General features: G+C 39.9%; 1 protein-coding gene across 1 annotated transcript in view; it reads left to right on the top strand.

The window, feature by feature from the left end:
* The first annotated feature begins 926 nt into the window (after nucleotides 1-926).
* The window catches only part of HNF4G (hepatocyte nuclear factor 4 gamma), a 139176-nt gene continuing 124016 nt past the window's right edge, over nucleotides 927-16086 (top strand). Inside the window, exon 1 of the mRNA XM_082858786.1 lies at nucleotides 927-1194. The gene's annotated coding sequence lies outside the window, so the exon portion shown is untranslated. The remainder of the gene's footprint in view (nucleotides 1195-16086) is intronic.

Here is a 16086-nt window from a genome sequence, read left to right on the forward strand (position 1 = left end):
GACCAGCGCATCTCAGATGGGTCTGAGCATCATTTCTCAAAGTCTAAAGTTTGTGACGGCTCCCAGGGTATGCGAGGGAGGGAGGAAGGAAGCTTTCCATCAGATACATATGTAAAGAGGTACTGACTGAAGCCACAGGTGGCTGGGTTGGCTGGGAATGGAAAACTGGTCTCCCTCTACTTCCCGGAACTCTAGCAGCGCAAGGTGGTCGCATGCCTCAGGGCAGAAGTTAACCCCAGCGGCCCAAGGTGCAGTTTAATGAAATGGTTGCGGCTTCCCCTAGTGGTGTGGCCGCAGTGCTGTCCCTAGGAACCTATTTAATTCCCTTTAATAATACTTCCGGCTCTTTTCTGGACCTCATTGGCTCGGAATTATATCTGCATTCTCGGGTCAAAAGGCTTCTCCCCGCTGCCGCTTTTCCAAAGGCACTGGTCGAGGGCTGACACAGCCCTAGGCGAGGCATGACCCGGGGCGGGGAGGAGGACGGTGCTCGCGTCGCCGGGGCCGCGTTTGGCCTCAGGCCGCGGGCGCGGAAGCTGGCTGGGGGTCCTCCAGGTGAGGGAGGCGCGCGCGAGAGAGAATCCGGCTCGAAGGGTCAAGCCGCCCGGCGCCTCGCCCTGATAGTGGAAATTTAGGCATGTGGCGTGTGGCGGTTACCGCCTGGCGGCCTCCGGGAGGCCCCGGAAAGCCGCTACGGTCCACGCAGCCTAGGCTCTGGGACTTGCTGGCGCGCCCGCCGGTCGCCCTGGGGCCTTGGGAACAGGGAAATGAGCGCGCCGAGGCGGTGGCGGCCCTCGCTGCTTTCAGTTTTCATTGAGACTGCTGGTTACTGTTTAACATCCCCACCCACGTTTCAGTTTGTTTAGTAAATCGACCGGACTGTGAGAGGCCGCTGCTTTGTCGCCATTGAGCAAAGCTAATATTCTCCCAGCATATGGTCTAGAGTCTTTGCTAGAGATCGGGAAAAACAAACAAATAAACAAACAACAACCAAATCCTTAAGCCTCTTCTCCCAGATCACCCCGCCCACCCCTACCTCCCACCTCCGCGCTTTCAACCTACTTCCCAGGCTGGGAAAAGTGCTGCACAGAACCCCGCTGCTGGGCCGGGGTGGGGGGAACCTGCCGCCGGGAGATGCGGCGGCTGCCGAGCCGCTGACTGCGACGCAGGAGCTCCGGGAGCGGCTCCGCGCAGGTAAGTTTCTCGGCCCGTGGCCCCCGACCCGGGGCTGAGCCAGAGTCCGCCGTCCCCGGCCGGTGTTGGGCCAGGAGGAGGCTTGGTTCCCCTCAGGCAGCTGAAGGAGGGACGCCCGCCCCGGGAGGGGCTGAGCCTTGGGACCCCTAGGCCAGACGAGCTGGAAAGGAGATACCTCGAGGCCTCCCACAGCCGGAGGTGGAGGGAGGAAGAAAGGGCCGGAGGACAGGCAGCGGGAGGCAAGCGCAAGCCGTTCACCCAGGAAAAGTGAAATAAAAGTTGGATTTGTTTGGCAGAGAAAGTTTTGGTGTCTATCGGCGGGTCACGTGGTTGCCAGGTCTCTGGGGGCTTTGGTGGAGTTTTTTTTTTTTTGTGGCCTGGGGCCAGGCTAGCGCTTTGGGATATCTATGGACCGCGGAGGTTTGTAGGGAGGTACTTGGTCCTGAAGCATCACCCCAAGGCCTTTGCTCCAGCCTCAGTTTATGCCACTTCTCCCTGAGACGCATTTGGAGAGTGGGCACCTTCCGATGCTGCTGCTGGGGAGATTTTGTCTATACTTACATGGACATAAGTATATCTAATTCTAGTTAAGTCACTTTGGCTTCCTTTGGGAAGAACTGTCCTTTGGAAGCTTGTTTAAACAATGTGCCAGTTAAGCAATAATCACTCCCTGTCTAACGGGATTAACCCTGCACGTGATAAGATCTTTGAATTGAATATAATGGGCTTCATACCTGATGTGCTGTGCTTCTAAGACTTGCTCAAAACAGAGTCAAAGGACCCCTCTCCAACTAGCAAACAGTCTTCAGTCAGCTTCCATTTGAGGGCAAGGGCTAGAGAATGCAGACTACAAAGGCTGTACACTTAATGGGATGTCCTGAAAGCTAAACACCTCATGAATACTAACAGTTCCTGCTTTTGTTTTGTTACTTTCTCCCTCCTTTCCGTTCTTTTTACATGCATCGTCTCTCTAGTCATCGTTACAATATTCTTCCCTTCCAGCTCTCACCACTTTTTCTTAATAACCTTGTTATCCCCACACTTCCCCCTGTTTTCATCTTTTGTGCACTCTACTATCAGTCAGGTCACCTGATCTATTTATTGTGAGTTTGAAGTCAGTGACCTAGCAGGGTTGGGCTTCTCTCTGGTACTAACTGGTGGAGGAGGAGGAAAGCAAGGTGGCCAGTGGTGGTAAACTACTTATTTTTCACTTTTCAAAGTGGAATGGAGGTTGAGAGCTGTTTGTCCTCTTCTTCCCATTCCTCCTAAGCTCCATTTATAGGCCTACAAATAGGGAATATTTCTCAACATGCTTTGTGAAGGTAGTACAACTTTTTAACGAGAGTGTGTCTCTTAAGATCTCATAAGCATTTTATTCTGCAGTTGTGATTACAAGCATATGGGACAGCGGAAATTATTTTGGGAATTGCTAAGATTTTTTTTTAATACCCGCATGCAAATAACTTTGAGTTCCCCGTTTCTTTTGAAAATTCTTATTTTTATGAATTCTAAAAGTACTACTTGCTTATAAAACAACGTGAAAATTATAGTAAAGTATAAAGTGAACCCCCTTTCCTATTCCACTCCATATGTGTAACTGCCATTGATGGTTGGAGTTGTGTGCTTTCATGGGTGTAACCACAGGAATTTTTCTTTCATTATTTCAAAAAGAATGGATAATGGTTCATATACCAGTGTTCTGAAATTTATTTTTAATTTAATATTTCTCAAATATTTCTCTGTCCATGTATGAAAATTCTGTTTTAAATATATTTACCCTATGTAACCAGCCAGCCAATATCCCCCAGAATATTCACTTGGATTTTCCAATTTCTTACTATTACAAATAGTGAGGCAGTGGATATCTGTGTACATTAGCTCTGCAAGGGTACTGCAGAAGATTTATTCTGAGAAGAGAATTGCTAGTTCCAGGGGGACATTCACTTTAAATTCGATGGATATTGCAAAGAGCCCTCCTAAGTACCCACAGTGTATTTACCGTACTCTTGCCAACACTGGATAATAATGATCTGTTTAAAATGTTGCCAGTCTGGTTGTTGAAAAATGGGTTTCTCATTGTCGGAGTTGGATATTTGGAAATTATGTAAGCCAGTCCTGTAACATCTGACTTCGAGAGCTTGAGAATTTTGCTTTGAAAATATAGTAATAAAGTGGAAAACAAGTTAATGCATTTTAAAATACGGCCTTATTTTGAGCTTGTAAAAGATGCCACTGTATTAGTTACTATCTATCCATTTACCGAATGGCTGGAGATACTGATACATGCTGAGTGAGAATTTCTGTGCTGTAAACATGTGACTCTGGTGTGCCTAGTGGTTGCTGTTGTGATTTTGTGGCTCTTGACTTCACGTCCCTGGGAATAAAATCACAATTTTAAATGAGGTATCATAATTTGGGGTCCTTAGGAAGCTGTAGAGGCAAACAAAACAGCTGAGGGTACAATGATACATCCTTGTAGAATCACTTCTCTCCACCCTCCCCATAGGAATGTTCACCTCTTGGTATTAATAAGCTCATACACAGACACATGGAATGCTTCCAATATGCCTTACTCCTACAGTTGGGAGAGCTATTTATGAATATTAATAATATACATATTTTAGCTGAAACTTACTGAATCCTTAATATGTGTTGCGTATAGTTCTAAGCTATTTATATGCATTTTTTTCTCTTAGATTCTTTAAACAAATCTATGCAGCTTATGCTAATATTCTCCCCATTTTCAGATGGGAAAAATGAGGCAGAGAGAAATTTTAAAACTTGGTTAAGGTCACACATGTATAGGTTATAAAACTGGGGATTCAAATCCAGGCCCTGTGGCTCTAGGCTCTAGAGAGTAACTGTGGCATCTTCAAGGAGTCCTTGGTTGTTCATTGCACAGGGCTGCCCAGCTGAGGGGGATGTGAGGAATGATACCTGGGTCGGACTCCACAGTCCATGCCATGTCCCCTTGTTCTTGACTGAGTATTCCTGGGGGGAAGGCACTTTTCTAGGTCACAAAATGTCTGTAAGGGCTAGCAGCAACCCTGCTCTTGATGTATCAGAAGCTCCATGTATACATATTTGCATGCTTATATAAGTACCTTTGGAACTCAATACTCTCTCGCCCATTCATCATAGTTAACCCTTAAAGAAAAAACTCTCCCCTACTACGTATACTTGCTACCTTGTATTTAATACATGAGGAGACAGAATGCTCTCTATATGGGAGAAGTAGCTCATAGCTTCTGATGTTGTGTTGCCGTGAAAACCTTTGGTTTTATCAAGATGACTTTCTGGAAAATGCATAGGGAATTTATTTCTTTTCTTTTTTTGTAATTCTCTTAACATTTTGGGGGACATGACGGTCTTTGAAGATGACTATCTCATGGGCTATAAGCCAAGAAAGACTGCTTTGTTGTCACATAGGGACGTTTATATTCCTGCCCAGCTATTTACTATAAGGGGAGCAAAAGCTAAGGCACTTGGCCAAGTTAACATTTTCCTCATTTTTGAAGTGTATGTGATTATAACATCTATCTCGTAGAATTTCTATGATGATTATATATGTTAATACATGAAAACATTTAGAACGATGCCTGGCATATACTGAGTATCCACCATGTATCTTGTGTAGCTGTTGTTGTGATAGAATGAGATAATTCATCTGCAACACGGCTTGATTGTTGGTAATAAGTGTCATCTGTTTTTATTGATCCTCTCTCTAGAGAAATTATACTTATGTACACAAACAAATTGCATAAGACTTCAAGAGTTTATGGACCCCTAGAGACCTGGCCAAGCCCTCTGATAGGCCTCGGAGATCAGTGATGAAGAAGAGAGACATAGTCCCGGACTTCATGGAATGTTTAGCTAAGCAGTGTAGACAAGGATCGCCTTGAGTATAGTTCAGTGGTTAGAACATGGACTTAGGAATCATCAAAACCTGAGTGCAAATCTCAGTTCTGCCCTCTGCTAGCTGTGCATCCCTGTGTGTTACTTAACATTTTTGTGCCTCAGTTTAAAAAGTTTTAAAATGAGAATAACAGTCTTTACCCTTAAAGTATATGTGGATTAATTCTTGTATTATTTAAGCCAAGCATTTTGTTTATTAAATATTTGACCCTTTCTCTGCACTGTAGTTCAAATATGGAAGAATCACATTTATATATGATAGCAAAAAGTTGACATAGACATCTAGATAGTGTGTCCCCTGTCCCCGTCTCATTTAAAAGTATCTGCTGAATCTGTTGATAGCATCATCTGAGCCTGGTAATTTAGTATTTTTTAATATTTTGAATCTTTGAGTATTGTTCCTCTAGGCTTGCATACTGTATTGTACTTTGCTTGTGCTCCTGGCTTACTGAAGATTATAGAATCTGTCCCAGTATTTTTTTTTCTTTTGCATTTTGTCATTTCAGACATCATGGCTATAGTTTGCAAATAAAGTCTATATATTAATTTAGATGGAGTTTAATTGTATGCACTGTATTAGATACCCAGAATACAGGTATAAATAAATCAGTGTCCCCACCCTCAAACACAAATAATCTACTTGGAAGACAAACACATATAACCATCTATAACATAGGGTGATAACTATTGCATTAGTACAGTAGATAGAAATACAATGGAAAATAGAAGCACAAAAGATACATTTAGCTTGAGTGGCTGGAAAGATTTCATGGAGTAGTTAATGATTTTTCTGATTAGAACTCGCTGAATAGAGAAGAATGAGAAAGTTGTTTGGGGCGGAGGAGATGACATTTGAAATAAGTGGAATGGCAAGAGATGAATTTTGAAGGAGCACCGGGCCAGATTCTGATAGTCTTGAATGTGGGTGACAAAGGTTTGAGCAATGTCCTCTAGGCAACAGGGAGCCATCCAGAGTCTGTAAGCAGGTTGGGTTATGAAAGTTTTCTTTTTCTTCTTCTTTTTTTTTTTTTTTAAATTGATTGGCAATTTTGGAGGATGGATCAAAGAGGGACAGACAAAAGACAGGGGCATAGTAGGAAGCTTTCCCAGTAGTCCAATGGAGATGCGAAGAGGATAGCGTAGAATCTAGAGACGTTTTGAAATTCTTTAAACTGGATTTAAGAACTGTAGAATAAGGAAGATGAGGGAATGTGAGGGATTGAAGCTGACCTTAAATCTTTAGGATTGTACAGGAAGCTTCGATTTGATCCCGGTCATTATAGATTTAGAGTTTTTCAACTATTATTATCCTAAAAGTTGTACACGTTTTAAAACTTAGTTTGCATGGCAAAAGTAAACCTCATTTGGCCATCTGAGCCACATTGTCAAGTGCTTAGGAAGAGGATTGTTTCTCTAGTTTGGGCTAATGTTCAGCAAAGTAATTACCATTTTTAATCTGAAGTTTTGCAACAAACAACTGTTCTCCCTTCCTGGTTAGTCTTAACCCCAGTCAGTTCCCATGATAACAGTTAGAGTGCTATAGAGGAGACAAATCTGATCATTATTTTTTTCTTCCATTTAAAACCATTCGTTCACTTCTTGATGCCCTTATCATCAACTCCAAGTGTATTCACATCACTAGAGCCCATGTAACTTTGTCTGTGATTTCCACTCCAAGCTTCATCTCTCTTTTCTTGACATCCCTTACTTTAGTCTTTAGCTGGAATAAATCTCTTCCAGTTCCTCAAATGCACCATGCTCTGCACCTTCAAAAGCGCTGTTTCTACTGTTTGGAAAACTCTCTGCCAGTGTCACCATCATTTCCCCCCTCTATTCTAGCCAGCTTCCACTTATCTTGTAGGTCTTTGCTCAAATACCAACTTTCCTGACCTCCTGACCCAATATACCAATTGAATTGTATCTTGTTCTTTCCCTAACATGATACTTACCAACTTCATCACACACAGTGGTTGCACGTTTGATGATGATTCTCTTAGGCTTGAGTGTTAGGCTTCTGAGGGTAAGAAATGTATTATTCTCGCTCATTCTTTAGTTAGGCATTTAGTTGAGGCTTAATGAGCATGTGTTCACTGAATGAATGAGTATCTGTAATGGAAAAGGAAGGTGAAATGCCAATAATAGAATTAAAACATTTGTTGAGAAGCTAATTTTCAAGCACTGCATTCTATATTGGGGATTAAGCAATGACTGGAAACAATTCTCTCCTAAGATTCTTATGTCTGGTTAGCAATATGCATTAAAGAATTATTACTCACTACGATAAGGGCATATGTTGAGTACTGGAGAAGGATTGTAGAAACCCAGCAGAAAGGCCACTAACTTTTCCTGGAGTAGGTTATGCAAGAGACGACATGTGAGTTCTTTATTTTTAAGTCAGGAGGGATATAATATATTGATATTGAGATATAATTACATTGAGATAAGTATACTGAGATACAATTTGCATTCAGTAAAATACACTACCAAACGTAAAATAGATAGCTAGGGGGAAGCAGCCACATAGCACAGGGAGATCAGCTCGGTGGTTTGTGACCACCTGGAGGGGTGGGATAGGGAGGGTGGGAGGGAGGGAGACGCAAGAGGGAAGAGATATGGGAACATAGGTATATGTACCACTGATTCACTTTGTTATAAAGCAGAAACTAACACACCATTGTAAAGCAATTATACTCCAATAAAGATGTAAAAAAAAAAAATCCATCCTTTTTAACCATACACTTCAATGAATTCTGACAAACGTAGGCCGCTGTGCAATCACTACCAACCACGATGAGGATATAGAACCTTTCTGCACAACCCTCCCCATAATTCCCTTGTGCCCTTTTGCAGTCAGCCCCTTCCACCTCTCCCCGGCAACCACCAGTATGATTTCTGTCCCTAGGATTGCCTTTTTCAGAATAATATGTACATAATCATATAGTATGTAGCTTTTTGTGTCCTTTTTTCATTTCACATGATAATTTTGAGATTCATCCATCAGATTCATCCATCTTGTTGTGCTTATTAGTAGCTTATTCCTCTTTTAAAAAAATAGATTTATGGGCTTCCCTGGTGGCGCAGTGGTTGAGACTCCACCTGCCGATGCAGGGAACGCGGGTTCGTGCCCCACTCCGGGAAGATCCCACATGCCGCGGAGCGGCTGGGCCCGTGAGCCATGGCCGCTGAGCCTGCGTGTCCGGAGCCTGTGCTCCGCAACGGGAGAGGCCACAACAGTGAGAGGCCCGCGTACCGAAAAAAAAAAAAAAACCAACAGATTTATGAGGTACAATTGACATACAATAAACTGCACATATTTAAAGTGCACAATTTTAAAAGTTTTGACATATGTATACACCCGTGAAACAATCACCATAATAAAGATAGTGAATGTAGCCAAACCCCCAAAGGTTGCTTTGGACACCATCCCTCCTGTTCCTCACTGTCCTCTGTCCTGAAGCAACCACTGATCTACTTTCTGCCTTTGCAAATTAGCTTTCATTTTCTAGAATTTCTTATCCGTGAAATCATGGAGTATTCTCTTGTGTCTGGCTTCTTTCATAATTATTAGCATAATTATTTTGAGATTCATACATATTATTGTATCAACCAATTGTTCATTCTTAAAAGAATTTTCTTTTAAGTGAGTGCTATAACATTGTATGGATATGCCACAATTTGTTTATTCATTCACCCGTTGACGAACATTTAAACTGTTTCTAGTTTTTGCCCTTACAAATAAAGCTAATCTGAACCTTCTTATACAAAGACTTTGTGAGGATATATGCTTTCATTTTGTTTTATATAGTTTCCTAACAGTACAAAAGCTAGATCTTACGGAAGAAACAGGTTTCCGAAGTAGTTGTACCATTTTATGTTTCCACCAGTAGTGTTTGAGTTCCAGTCTCTTCACGTCCTTACCAACACTTGGTATGGTCAGTCTTTTTTTTTTGTTTTTTGCGGTACGCGGGCCTCTCACTGTTGTGGCCTCTCCCGTTGCGGAGCACAGGCTCCGGACGCTCAGGCTCAGCGGCCATGGCTCACGGGCCCAGCCGCTCCGCAGCGTGTGGGATCTTCCCAGACCAGGGCACGAACCCGTGTCTCCTGCATCGGCAGGCGGATTCTCAACCACATCGCCACCAGGGAAGCCCCTAGTCAATCTTAATTTTAGACATTCTTAAAGGTAGATGATGAGATTACATTGTGGTTTTTATTTGCATTTCCCAGATGACTAGTGATGCTGAGCATCTTTTCATGAGCTTATGTACCATTCATGTATTTTCTTTGGTGGTTCAAAACCTATGCATCTGCACCCCCTGCCCCACCCATCTTTCTATTTTATTTTATTTATTTGTTTATTTATTTGGCCATGCTGCACAGATTGTGGGATCTTAGTTTCCCGACCAGGAATCGAACCCAGGCCTTTGACAGTGAAAGCATGGAGTCCCAACCACTGGACCGCCAGGGAATTCCCCCCACCTATCTTTTAAAAATTAAGTTGTTTGTCTTCTTATTATCAAGTTGTAAGTGTTCTATGTATATTATAGCTACAAGTCCTTTATCAGGTACAGGATTTTAAAACATTATCTCCCTATATGAATTTAATCTACTGTACAAGAGGTAGGATTTGACTGAGAGAAGAAGAGACTAAAGGATATTCTAGTCATAAATAGGAATAGCATGTGCAAATGAAAAGGTTGGTTTTGTGGTTTCATGAGGCTCCAGTGTGTGGTAAAATAGGAAAAGGTGGTGGAAAGTGAGTTCACAAAAACAAGAAGCCTGAAAATACAGAATTTTTGAGGTCATGCTGTGGAATTTAGACTTTGTGTGTGTGTGTGAGTACTAGCATTAATAAATATTTATACAGTAACAATATTGATACTAATAATTGAGTTGCACAGTTTATAGAATTCTTTCATGTGCACAATTTACAGTGTTTCCCTCTACATTATTTAAGTCCTGTGACAAACATGGGAAGACACTGGGACTTGGAGATTAGTGTACACAATATTAAGTATAGGTTTTGGGGTTTCGAGCAAATGTCTTTTTGGCTAGTGTGTGTGTGTGTGTGTGTGTTTGTGTGTGTGTGTGTGTGTATGTAAATTTGTGTGAGAAAGAGTGACAGCTGGGTTGGTCTGCAGGGGCAGAAGAGCACTTACCCAGTTGGGCAGGGGACAGCGTCCTGCTGAGCTCTGGTAGATGTACAGGAGACCCTGCTAAAGGTTGGGGAGTATAGTTGTAGTACTTTGAACATGATCATTCACAGTTAACATAGAATGTTTAACAAAAATTCCAAAATCTCAGAGGATTTTCTGGACTCTGAATTTTCTTTCAGTTGTCTTGATTCTACATGAATAAAGTATTGCATGTGTTCTATGTATTTGTTAGTTAATTTGCTAAGGGAAAAAAAACCTGTATAATCAAGTTCTTTATTTTTTAATTTTAACTTTTTAGTTTCTCATGGGAAGTTCAAAGATAATGGGAAGTTTTCAAACATAATCCTTTGGTTCCATATATTCTGTTTCCATTGTTCTGCTCCGTACCCTGCCCTCTCTCCCTCTGCCATTGCCATGCACTACTCTGTTCTTACCTCAGGTCAACTTCGTAGACGTGAAAAAAGTTACATGCTAAACAGGCTCACAATTTAGGAATTAAATCTTTCTTTTTTTTTCCTCACTTGCAGTTTTTGAAATTTCCTCATTTGCTCCTTTTTTGTAAATTTCATCCATCCTTAACTCCCATGGGTTCTTTTCCTGGTGAAAGAATTGAAGCATTTTGAATATTCAGTTAATTATAAATGTGCATACATTACTATCTTCTCTTCAGGAGTCATGAATAAGTACTAGTTGAAAAGTTTCTCAATTAGTAATTATTTAATAATGAAACATCTTGGGAAGCAAGGCTTACAATTTTTAAAAAGCCTGGAGTGTTTTAAAAGATGATTTTCCTTTCTTGGTTTAGTTGATCAGCTTCTTTCTGGACAAAGATTCCTACTACCGGAAATTATCTTTATTATGAATACATTAAACAGGAAATGTAAGTATATGTATACCTAGCATATATCATATATATTGAAATACTTTCCGTTACCAAGTGACTTATGAATTTTAATAGTCATATTTTTCTTCTATTTATGCATGGATTCCCAGAAAGTTAAAACTTGCAAAGTAATTGTCATCTAAGTAGAGAGCATTTTTGATATATGTTCTCAAACTGCCTTAAACTCTTAAATTGTAATGGAGAACAAACAATATACGTGCCTAACGTGTAGTTCCTTTATTTAAACTTACAACAATTGTTAACAGCATTGTGGTTTTCTTCCTATGTAAAGCACATATTTTGTCTTACAAGTGAATTCAAAACCTGACATTTCATTTTGTGAAATTGAACTGATAACTTGTATATTAGAAATGAGTAGCTATCATAAAAATGAATTATTGGTTAAAAAGGGTTATAATTCAGTTAGGCAAGAGTTTTTGAGTATTATGTTCAAGACATATAGTGGCTTAAGTGATGTAAAGAATAAATAGAATCCTTAGAGTTTAGCAAACTAGTTAGAGATATAAATACAAAAAATAATTCTCATTCAGATTGGTTTATGGTGTTATAACATGCAAACCACTTATTCCAGGATACACACACATATATATATATATATATATATATGTATTCTTATATGTGTGTCTGTGTGTATGTGTATATATATATATACATATATATATATATTATTTGCCCACAAATAATATACATAAATAATATACACTGGTATATACACACGTACATACACATTTGTATTTAGATTCTAAATGTATGAGATGCTTCATTCCAAGTTTAATTGAGCTAAGTAAAAGAGCTTAATCAATCTTAATAATAATATGCTATATTTTCCATTATCTGTCATAAATGTCTTATAGTTAAGTATTATTCCTTGAACAGTTTATCAATTTTAAACAAAATAAATAAAAAGCAAAAGAGAAGTAACTATCAAAGCTAGTGAAGCTAATTTCAAAAACAGAGGAAAATGGGAGCAAAATGTGGGAAATTAATTAAAGCTGGAATTATATAAATCCATTTCTATAAAAATATATACACTGAAGAGATTCCGTAGTTCCTCTTTTGGGTATAGTGTATTCCAGATATTGGGAAAGCCCAGAGAACTTACCTCAAACATACATTTTTTTTTTTTTTCTATTGGAAGAAAAAAAGGTAAATAAAATATTTCTTTAGGTAGGTGTTTTAGTTTGCTGGGACTGCCATAACAAAAACCACAGATTATAAGCTGGGACGAAGTGAGAGAGTGGCATAGATTTATATATAATACCAAATGTAAAGTAGATAGCTAGTGGGAAGCAGCTGCATAGCACAGGGAGATCAGCTCGGTGCTTTGTGACCACCTAGAGGGGTGAGATAGGGAGGGTGGGAGGGAGACGCAAGAGGGAGGAGATATGGGGATATATGTATATGTATAGCTGATTCACTTTGTTATGAAGCAGAAACTAACACACCATTGTAAAGCAATTATACTCCAATAAAGATGTTAAAAAAACATTAAAAATTTAAAAATTAAAAAAAAAAAACCAAATAAATGAGGAAAAAAAGAAACCCACAGATTGGGTGTCTTAAACAACAGAAATTTATTTTCTCACAGTTCTGGGGCCTAGAAGTCCAAGATCAAGGTGTTGCAGGTTTGGTTTCTTCTAATGCCTCTCTTCTTGACTTGTAGATGGCCATCTTCTCACTGTGTCTTCACACGGTCTTCCCTTCACGAGTGTCTGTATCCTAATCTCTTCTTATAAGGACATCAGTCATATTGGATTAATGGATGACTCACCCATAGGAACTCATTTTATCTTAATTCATCTTTAAAGCTCTATCTCCAAATACAGTTATATTCTGAGGTACTGGGATTTGGGACTTAAACATATAAAGTTTGTGGGTTGGGGAGATACAATTCAGTTCACAACAGCAGGGTAATGTAAAGTATTTAGTCTTATTACAGCCTTAGATATTCAAGTCTTCCTTATGGCTCATGAATAGTTTTTGTTTTAGACTCTAAGTTAAATCAGTTAACTGAGCCCAAAACCCAAATGATTCATGTTGATCTCTAGAAGGCCTTCCTCTCTCTCTTCACACTTACCTCCATCCATACTCTGCCATTGTTCCCTTAATGTTTCCTCCCTTTTGATCAGTCCCTCTGGCCAGGACAAATGGCAAAAATTGGTGTGGCTTGAGATAATATCTAGATTCAGTGAATAATATATAGAAAGAGAAGAAAGCAAGAGAAGAAAGGAAATCAGGATACTAAATATTTAATAAGATTAAAAAAAAAGTCTGACATTCTTTATTCTACGTATAACTTGAAAACATATTTCATGACATGATTTTTTTGTTTGGATTAAGATATAATTATTACTAACTGCTAGTTTAGAACGCTAAAGCAACACTCTGCCATAGAAATACAATGCAACCCCATATGTACTTTTAAAAGTTTTTGCATCGCCACATTACAAGTGAATAGAAATAAGGGAGAGTAATTTTAATAATCTCTTTTATTTAACCCAGTGTATCCAAAGTATAATCATTTCAACATATAATCAACATAAACGTTATTAGAGATAGTTTACATTGCTTTTCATAGCAAGCCTTTGAAATCTGGTGCTTTTTTTTTTTTTTTTTTTTTTTTTTTTTTTTGCGGTACATGGGCCTCTCACTGTTGTGGCCTCTCCCATTGCGGAGCACAGGCTCCGGACGCGCAGGCTCAGCGGCCGTGGCTCACGGGCCCAGAAGCTCCGCGGAATGCGGGATCCTCCCGGACCGGGGCACGACCCCGTGTCCCCTGCATCGGCAGGCAGACTCTCAACCACTGCGTCACCAGGGAAGCCCCCATTTGAATTTTTTTCCTGGAATTTTTTTTTCTCTTTCACATCATTCAGTACTCTTACTTCCCTCTGTGTCTCCTCTATGCCATTCACCTTATCTGAAGTATAATTCCTCTTCTTTATCCTTAGATCTGTCCTTTAGTAACATTTTATATTAATTAGTTCTCAAAACTCTCAATATTCTTCTACCTGCTCTTAATTATCAGAGCAGAATTATAGCAACATCCGAGGAATTTTTTTTTTTTTTTTTTTTTTTTTTTCGGTACGCGGGCCTCTCACTGTTGTGGCCTCTCCCGTTGCAGAGCACAGGCTCCGGACGCGCAGGCTCAGCGGCCATGGCTCACAGGCCTAGCCACTCCGCGGCATGTGGGATCTTCCCGGACCGGGACACGAACCCATGTCCCCTGCATCGGCAGGCGGACTCTCAACCACTGCGCCACAAGGGAAGCCCCCCAAGTCTACTCTTGATGGACATTTGGGTTGTTTCCAAATGTTTCTGGGCTAATACAAATAAAGCTACCTTAAACATACTTTACATGCCTTTTGCCAGACCTGAGCCTTCATTTCTGAGGGGTATATTCCAAGAGTGGAATTATTGATCACAGAGGATACATATGTTTATCCAATATTATTGCCTTCCTTAAGGTGTAAAATCTATTTAAAATACTCGTATAATATTTCTATAGTATAGATTGGTAAGAATAGTATACTATCGTACAAAAAGGGAGAGAATAAATAATTCAAGAAAGCAGTAGCAGAACTGAGTCTAGAAACTGTCTTTCATTGGTGGCAAAATTTAATAAGTTCCACTTGCCTTTAATGATTCCCTTTCCTTTTGTATGAATTTATCATACATGAAACTATATAACTATTAGTTCACATAAATGAATTCCTAAACTGTTAGACTTTTATTATTGTTACTATTGTTATTGAGATATAATTATGTATAACTATCTTTACTATGTTGTCTATAAACACCCTTTGCTTCTATTCTTCATGGATTTCGCTCATGCCTTTGTGTCTGCCCAGAATCACATCTTCAGTGGTCTCTTTATGTTTCCCCATTGCACTTTGTGCATCACTTCTCATTAGTTAAGTACTGAATACACACCACCAACTGACAGGTAAGTATTTGTGTATGATAATGGACCCAATGAAACTGTACCCTTGCACTTTGTTTAATGTAGAATTCATGTGACTGTTTCAGGTAAGCACAACACACGTGGAAACCCACACACACAAATCCTGAGCTTTATCAGGTATTAGTGAGCGCATGATCTTTAAAACATACTTTTTATTTAAGTAAGGTTATGAGAACAATAAGTTTTGAAGAACTGAATCTATTCTTTTTTTTTTTTTTTTAACATCTTTATTGGGGTATAATTGCTTTACAATGGTGTGTTAGTTTCTGCTTTATAACAAAGTGAATCAGTCATACATAAACATATGTTCCCATATGTCTTCCCTGTTGCATCTCCCTCCCTCCCACCCTCCCTATCCCACCCCTCCAGGCTGTCACAAAGCACCGAGCCAATATCCCTGTGCCATGCGGCTGCTTCCCACTAGCTATCTACCTTACTACGTTTGTTAGTGTGTATATGCCCATGACTCTCTCTCGCCCTGTCACAGCTCACCCTTCCCCCTCCCCATAACCTCAAGTCCGTTCTCTAGGAGGTCTGCGTCTTTATTCCTGCTTTACCCCTAGGTTCTTCATGACATTTTTTTTCTTAAATTCCATATATATGTGTTAGCATATGGTATTTGTCTTTTTCTTTCTGACTTACTTCACTCTGTATGACAGACTCTAGGTCTATCCACCTCATTACAAATAGCTCAATTTCGTTTCTTTTTATGGCTGAGTAATATTCCATTGTATATATGTGCCACATCTTCTTTATCCATTCATCCGATGACGGGCACTTAGGTTGTTTCCATCTCCGGGCTATTGTAAATAGAGCTGCAATGAACATTTTGGTACATGACTCTTTTTGAATTTTGGTTTTCTCAGGGTATATGCCCAGTAGTGGGATTGCTGGGTCATATGGTAGTTCTATTTGTAGTTTTTTAAGGAACCTCCATACTGTTCTCCATAGTGGCTGAA

The sequence above is a fragment of the Leucopleurus acutus genome (genome assembly GCF_964270905.1).
Source record: "Leucopleurus acutus genome assembly, chromosome: 17".
Classification (NCBI taxonomy): domain Eukaryota; kingdom Metazoa; phylum Chordata; class Mammalia; order Artiodactyla; family Delphinidae; genus Leucopleurus; species Leucopleurus acutus.